Raw genomic sequence first — 8,878 nt, 5'->3', positions numbered from 1 at the left:
GAATCTATATATAGGCAGGCTAAGGGGGAACAGGTGCAGACAATTAGGGCGGAGTCGACAATCACAGTGGAGGGAAAACACACAAAGGGAGGAAGTGAGCTAATCTGCAACAAGAAGGAAAGGTTACTACAAAATAAAACAGGATACAAGACTGAACTAAAAAAATTAACTTAACAGATTTTACTAGACGTAACAGTACCCCCCTTCTAGGGATGGCTCCTGACGGCCCAGGTACTTGTGGATGGCGTCGGTAGAAATCGTCAAAAAGATCCTGACCTGCAACAAAACTTGATGGAACGCATGAGTGTTCTTCAGGCCCATAACCCTCCCAGTCAACGAGGAATTGTCTGCCTCTTCCTCTCTTGCGTACCGCCAACAGACCCTTGACTGCATAAACCGGGCCGCCCTCGATCAGTCGGGGGGGTGGAGGAGGTTTGGCTGCGAGGACCAATACACTTTCTTTCACTGGTTTCAGTCTTCCCACATGAAAAGTTGTGTGGACTCCCAGGGACCTGGGAAGAAGCAAACAGACAGACGCAGGATTAATAACCTTTGTCACAGGAAACGGACCTACAAACCTAGGTGCAAGTTTTCGGGAGACGACGTGAAAAGGAAGATCCTTCGTCGAGAGCCAGACCTTCTGGCCAGGCTTGTACACGGGAGCTGGTTGGCGCCTCTGATCTGCTGCCTTTTTCATTCGCTCAGAGTTCCTCATAAGTAATCTGCGAGTGGCACTCCAGATGTGGCGACAACGCCTCACCAGGGCGTGGGCAGACGGAACCCTGACCTCCTTCTCAGTCTCCGGAAACACAGGTGGCTGGTAACCATAGGCACATTGGAAAGGGTTTAACCCGGTAGCAGCGGTGGGAAGCGAGTTGCGGGCATATTCAACCCAGGTAAGGCATCTGCTCCAGGATGAAGGGTTCTGAGCAACCAAACAACGAAGGCACGTCTCCAACTCCTGGTTCAGGCGTTCTGTTTGGCCATTGGACTCTGGATGGTATCCGGACGAGAGGCTGACTGTGGCTCCGATCAGGTTACAGAACTCCTTCCAGAACCGCGATATGAACTGTGGTCCTCTGTCTGAAACAATGTCTTTTGGAAAACCATGAACACGAAAAACGTTAGCCGTCTCTTTGGCTGATGGAAGCTTGGGCAAGGCAATAAAATGTACCATATTCGAGAAACGGTCCAGAGTATGGTGGTGTTACCTTTAGACTCAGATCTCAGACCATGGCCGGCTGGGAATAGGGAGTGGCCGGAGAAGCCCCATCGGCGCCCTGGAGGATGTTTTATTCCGAGCACAGACAGGGCATGCCCCCACATACTCCCGAACTTCTCGATCCATTGATGGCCACCAGAAACGTTGCTTGATGAAAAACATTGTTCTCTTAACCCCCGGATGGCAAGTAAGCAGCAAGGTGTGAGCCCAATGGATCACCTGTGAACCCATGGTAATAGGCACAAACAGACGATTTTGCGGGCAACCACTAGGTGCAGGGCTCTCACCGTTAGCTTGCTTCACCTCTGTTTCTATCTGCCAAGTCACCGCTCCAACCACAAGGTTCAGTGGCAGGATGGCTTCAGGCTCTTTGGCAATAGGCTCGGGTTCAAATGACAGGGCATCGGGCTTCATGTTCTGGGACCCCGTCCTGTAAGACAAGGTAAAATTAAAGCGGTTGAAAAATAAAGTCCATCTAGCCTGATGAGGGTTCAAACGTTTAGCTTTTCTTATGTATTCCAGATTCTTATGATCCGTCCATACTAAGAATGGAAACTGAGCCCCCTCTAACCAATGCCGCCACTCCTCCAGAGTTATCTTTACAGCCAGTAACTCACAGTTTCCCACATCGTAGTTCTGCTCAGCCGGCGAGAGTTTTCTGGAGAGGAAAGCACAGGGATGCATCTTGTTGTCCTCCTCCGACCGCTGCGACAGGACAGCACCTATACCTAAATTGGAGGCATCCACCTCCACCACAAACTGACGGCTTGGGTCAGGAACAGTTAGAATGGGGGCAGAGGTGAACAGAGTTTTGAGCCGAGTGAAAGCCTCCTCGGCCTGAGTAGACCACACAAACGTAACCTGAGGGGATGTAAGAGCATGAAGTGGTAGTGCAATAGCGCTGAAGTGTCTAATAAATCTTCGATAGAAGTTAGAAAACCCCAAAAACTGCTGGACCTTCTTTCTGCTGTCAGGAGTCTTCCACTGGGCTACTGCACTAACCTTATTAGGATTCATTTGAATAAGACCCGGGGATGTGATGAAACCAAGGAATGAAACAGTAGTGGCATGGAAATCACATTTTTCAGCCATGACAAATAACCGATTCCTGAGAAGTCGCTGGAGAACCTGGCGTACATGATGTATGTGGGAGTCTTTGTCGGGTGAGTATATCAGAATGTCGTTGAGGTAGACAAAAACAAACCGATTCAAGCATTCTCTTAAAACGTCATTGACAAGGGCTTGAAAAACTGCAGGAGCATTGGTGAGACCAAAAGGCATAACTAAATACTCATAATGGCCAGTGGGGGTGTTGAAACCAGTCTTCCATTCATCACCTTTGCGAATCCTGACCAGATGATATGCATTCCTAAGATCTAATTTGGTGAAGATCTTGGCATCTTGAAGCTGCTCGAAAGCTGAAACCATGAGTGGGAGAGGATATGTATTCCTGACTGTGTTTGTTTGTTGTTTAACAGGGAATAGTCAATACAGGGCCTAAGAGAACCGTCCTTTTTCCCCACAAAGAAAACCCCCGCCCCCGCAGGGGAGGATGAGGGACGAATAAGCCCTGACCTTAGCGAAGCGTCTATATATTCTTTCAGGGAATCTCTTTCAGGACCAGAGATTGAGTAAAGTCTCCCTTTAGGTATTGGAAGAGGTGGGAGTAAGTCCTACATGTGCAAGTCATGAGCAAGTCTCAAGTCTTGACCTACAAGCAGTGGCGGCCGGCCCATAGGGGCGCTAGGGGCGCCGCCCCACCTCTTCCCACATTACAAATTAGAAGTAAAAAATATATATATATATATATATATATATATATTTTTTTTTTTATTTTAATTTTTAATGAACAAGGTAAATATTATATAATTGGTATCAGTAAAATGTATAATCTACAATAAAATCTAGTTTAAAATGGTGTTACGATGTCTAAAATGACCAATAAGTCACATGTTTCCTGCCTGGCCTTGCCCGTGTATCATTACCCTCTCTCGTCTGGGCGCTAAGACAGGAGCCCTCAACCAGTGCAGCAGCAGCCACTAGCAACTGACTGTTGCTATGTGTAAGCTATGGCTCAGAAACATAATTTCAGCCAATCAGCGTTGTCAAATCTGATGTTCACCGGGCGCCAATGTCAGCGCCCGGTGCAGGGTTATGGCTAGAAAGGATCGGTCTTGTGTAAAACTCTGGCGAGAGTTCGCGAGTCACGTGGCTGAATGTTTACGTTTGACAGGCAGCCTTTCAGTTACGATCGTTAACATCAGTGGGACACAGCAAATGATGGTGAGAAGCTAAACTATCTATTAATTATGTCAATTACAGGGAGTGTGATTGTAACTGTGTGTGTGACTAGCTGGATGCAAAGAGGTAAACAATGTCTTTTGTTTCCCATGCTTGCTCTTCAAACAGCCGGGGACAGATACTATGTGCCCATGCTAAATAAACACACACACACACACACACACACACACACACACACACACACACACACACACACACACACACACACACACACACACACACACACACACACACACACACACACACACACACACACACACACACACACACACACACACACACACACACACACACACACAACACACACACACACACGCACACACACACACACACACACACACACACACACACACATATTATTGTAGTTGAGTTTTGACAGCATCCATCAAACTAGATGTTTTGCCTTAATGGTCTGTTTTCTAATATTTCTGTGTTTCTGAACCACGTCTGTGTCTGCATAATGTTCGTATTTAGTCTCCTCAGGGTTCCTGCGGGGTATTAAAAAGTCTTACATTTGATAATCTGAATGTAAGGCCTTAAAAACGTCTTAAATATGACCAAAACAATAAGAAAGGTCTTAAATATGATTTAGAAGGTCTTAAAAATGATCGGATTTGAAAGGTACTTCTGTGTTGCGATAGCGTCTAAATGTGTTTTGGGGGAAATGTCTGGGCTGCAAAGTAACCAGTACGGTAATAGCCTTTCAGTTCCCCCCAACAATTTGTATTGAATTAAATCAACATGGAACCAGTAATCACTAACTTTGTTTCCCCCGGCCCCTTATTGGAGAACACCCAGCTAGTAACCTATCAACCAAGCTTCAGCTTGCGGCAGTCAGAAACTCATGTATCTTCGAATCTACTTACAAATTAATATGGGGAAGTGTCAGTTCAACCGTATTTGGTTGGAAAAAATCTAATTTAGTGCTTGGTTGAAACCAGTGGAGGGGAACGTGTTTGAAGCCCGCTGCACCTTTTGCAAAAGAAATAAGCGTTTGTTTTTGCTAATGTAGCGTTAGCTAGTGGAGGGTTAGCTAGTGCAGCAGCTCCCGCAACAACACCGGGGGACCTCCAGGCGACGTTTGGGTCAACGTCAACCCTAAAAGCGGAGGTGCTGTAGACGCTAAATACCGTAGCTAAACACCAATCATACAACAGCAACAATGAAATAGTGTAGCCAATTTAATTTAAGGGGTAATTTCTCAAAATGTTCCCCGTGTGGTTTATTCACCTTTACAATAGCCCCACCTAAAATAATTTCCACCAGCCGCCACTGCCTACAAGTATCAACCAAGTCCCAAGTCACTGTGGTGAGAGTCAAGCAAGTCAAGTCAAGTCATTGCTCAGGTCAAGCAAGTCAAGTCAAGTCATACAAAATTCTGATGAATAAGCCCAGTTTCCGCATTTAAATCAGTTAAAAGACAGTGGTTTTGAAAATGGATTCAACCCACACTATGATCTTCATTAAATACACACTTAATCATTTGAAATCTAATTTAGACCGATGACAATCATATTAGATTCATATAAACCCCAGAACTGTAGAACATATAGCTAGGACTCAAAAAGTCTGTTCAAAAAGGCAGAATTCCAGGTAAGAAAATCATATATGGCATTTGCCATTACATATTTAATTAAAATGTCTGTTAACACTAGAACCGCCAACAGCGTCAGCACCTACATAGATATCATTTTCAAACCATTACATTTTTTACTCTTCATAATTTCCTTATAAACTAAGCAGGACAATTTAAAACTCAGTTAATTGGGTTAATTTAGAAATGGCTTCAGTTTATCATCATAACAGATCAAAAAGTTCAGATTCATGTTAAAATAAATCAAGGAATGATGCACTTCTACAAACAAAAACAACATAATTAAAACATTTAAACAAACTATTAAAGTAGATGAACTACATTATTCAAAAGTTTCCAGTAACTTCTGATAATAACACAGGGGGAATAAACGAGGCATCTCTTTTCCTCTCTCTCTCTCTCTCTCTCTCTCTCTCTCTCTCTCTCTCTCTCTCTCTCTCTCTCTCTCTCTCTCTCTCTCTCGACAGCCCGTCAGTATCAGGGTTAGTCAAAATGAATCCCGGTTCTAGTGTTCATTTACCCCGTTTTGTCTTCTCTTTGCTTAATCGATTTGAAACCAAGTCTAACGTAGCTTAAACTTAAGGTTAGCTTTCTAGCTAACACAACAGAGTCACGTAGCCTAGCTTTCTCTGTGTTTTTTTTTGTAGTGACGAATGAAGTTGGCTGTTGTGGTGGTCCTGTCACTGATCTTTATGCTGCAGACCCTGCATACCGCTGTTCTCTTCTTATTAGCGTCATCGACAAAATAATCCTTGAATCCAAACGTAACTATTTTTGGAGTAAAGCTAGCCGCTGCCATGTTAACTGGCACTCCTGCCGTCTAGTGGGTTGCCAGGTTTGCGCGCATGGCGTTATAATCACTTTTTTCGAAAAATCTAAACGTAATATCCCACGACAAAAACAAACGCGAATATCCTTAATTTTAAACAGTCAAGTCCTTTCAAGTCATCTATCTCAAGCTTAAGTCAAGTCTCAAGTCATGAATACCAAGTCAAAGTCAAGTCTTTTATCAATATTAGTCAAGCTAGTCTCAAGTAAAAAAATATGCGACTCGAGTCAAGTCATGTGACTCGAGTCCCCACCAGAGTTCTGCACGGGTCTGATTTTGAAGACCCGCTCCCGCCCCGCACCCGCGACGTGCAATACCGAACCCGCCCCGCTACCCGCACATATTGCCAATTAGTTCCGCAACCCGACACGACCCGTCGGTACAGGATCCGCAACCCGACCCGAACCCGCATATATATGAGCAGTGAAAACGTGCAATTATTAACACACGCAGTTGCATGGGATGTTGGTTATTTTCTCCATCTAGGATGAAACCAAAAGCCTCCCAGCCGTTGGATTTCACTCTTGAGGAAGTGTTATTGAAAATGCTGTATTCTCCGCTAGAGAGCTTCACCTCAGCCATTTCGAATGTGGCGCGCTCAGAAGCAGTTTGATGCGCTGCAGAGGTTATGATTATGCGCGGTCCCGCGGGGGAGAGGTCTGAGGATTTAAACATTAAACTAAATTATTATTATTTTAATATATTTATTATGCAACACCCGCGACCCGACCCGCATCCTCTTTGTTTTACCCAGAACCGAACCAGGAAAAAAGCGTTTGAAAAAATACCACCCGCGAATCACCTTTTTTGCGGGTCACCCGACCCGATGCAGGACTCTGGTCCCCACCTCTGGGTATTGGCGCTCCTGGGATCAAATCAATGGCACAATCATAAGGTCTATGAGGAGGAGGAGTCATGGCTTTAGCCTTGCTAAAAACTTCCCCAAGGTCATGATAGCAGGTAGGTATCCCAAGTCTGGAGGTTCTGGCGACGCAGTCCTTACACTATTCCAAGAAGCCCCTCCAACAGCTATCTTTTACTCCCTGTCTGAGACAATCAGTAGTGCATTCCTCCCCCCACCCTTTAATCTTACCAGAACGCCAATCAATGTTTGGATTGTGTCTCCTCAACCTGGGAAAACCCAATATGACGGGGTATTGAGCTGAGTTAAACAAGTGAAAGGATAGGAGTTTCCTATGATTATCAATGACAATCTCTAAGGGTTCAGTCTTATGAGTTATCTTGAAAAGTAATCTGCCGTCCAAGGCGCTGGGTCAACAGTTCGGTCTTGACTTTTAACTCATTAGCTAACCCCCAGTCCATCAGACTCTCATCTGCCCCTGAATCAATTAATACCCCTTGAGTTAATGTTATAGTAGCAAAATGTACCTGGGTGCTGGTCAGGACGCGAGAAGGGAAACCAGAGGCAGAGAGTCGGCTCACCAGCGCCCTCCTCTTCCCTGGTGAGCCTGCTCTTTTAGTGGACAGGCTGGTAGCATGTGACCTCGTTGTCCGCAGTAGAAACACAGCCCCTCTAGAAGACGCCGACGCCGCTCCTCAGCTGACAGCTTGGCACGTCCCAGCTGCATGGGTTCCTCCGATGAGCTGGGGGATGCAGTCCTCTGTGATGATGGTGGGGATTGACGAGGGAAGAATCTCTCAGAGGAGGGAGGCGAGGTGGAGTGCCCTCTGTGGTAGACGTTGGCGGAAACAGCTCAGAGTTTCTCCTTTCTTCTCTCAGTAAGGCGATTATCAATCCTGATAGCCATGGCAATTACCGAGTCTAGATCAGGGGGTAGGTCTAGTGGAGCCAGCTGATCCTTAACAGGGTCAGAGAGTCCATTGAGGAAGGCATCAAAAAGAGGTTATGAGTTCCAGCCGCTATCTGCAGCTATGGTGCGGAATTCAATGGCATAGTCTGCAACTATGGAGTGCCATTTAAGCCAAAATTAAATAAATAAATAAATACATAAATAATTAAATAAATACATATATATATATAAATATGCCTATGAAATAAATTCTCAAATAAATAAATGAGGCAATAAATATGTATACATGTACATTTAAATACACATTTATTTATTTCATGGGACTTTTATTTCATAATGACACATTTATTTATTTCAAGAGACTTTTATTTCATAATGATACATTTATTTATTTCAAGAGACTTGTAATTCATAATGACACATTTATTTGTTTCAAGAGAATCGTATTTCATAATGACATATTTATTAATTTCAGGTGACTTGTATTTCATGATGAGACATTTCATGATGAGACATTTCCATTCCTTATATGCAAATGAACGGGGCGTGGTTAGCTCACAGATCCAGAGACCCAGACCAAAGCAACAGCACCACACTGACTACTCGATAAGAGGAAGAAAATGGAGGAGAAGGACTATAAGGCAAACTACTAAATTCTCAGAGTCAGACATCGCATGTAATCTGATACTCTAAATTTCACCCGCCAGAAATGTTCGCTTCTTCTTCTTCGGTGTAAATTGTCCGTTGGCAAACCAGTTGACTTCTTCTTCTCTCTGTTTTTTGGCGGATTGCAAACAACTTTAAGGTGCATACAAAAATAAATAAATAAAAAACATAATAAATAAAACAAATAAACAATCTATGATCTTTCCTGACCTAATGTTAGATAATTTTACCTACCCCAGTTTCACTAAAGGTCAACAGTGCCTTTCTGGTAGCTTTCTCCCTCTCCTTTTGTTCCCAAAATACCAACCACACTCCATTCCCTCTCTGCCTCTAAAACGTTATCCTTTAGTTTTTCTCTTTCAGCTTTATAGATGTTCCACATTTTCTTTAACTCCACAGTTCCTACACTAGTCACTGTTACTTTTCCCCATGACATGCATCGTACCATTCAATGCTGTGTGATTTATTCTGAGTCTAGCTATCATCATTTCCTC

This window comes from Notothenia rossii, assembly GCF_949606895.1.
Source record: "Notothenia rossii genome assembly, chromosome: 7".
NCBI classification, from domain to species: domain Eukaryota; kingdom Metazoa; phylum Chordata; class Actinopteri; order Perciformes; family Nototheniidae; genus Notothenia; species Notothenia rossii.
The sequence above is the reverse complement of the archived record's forward strand: the minus strand, read 5'-3'. Positions refer to the sequence as shown.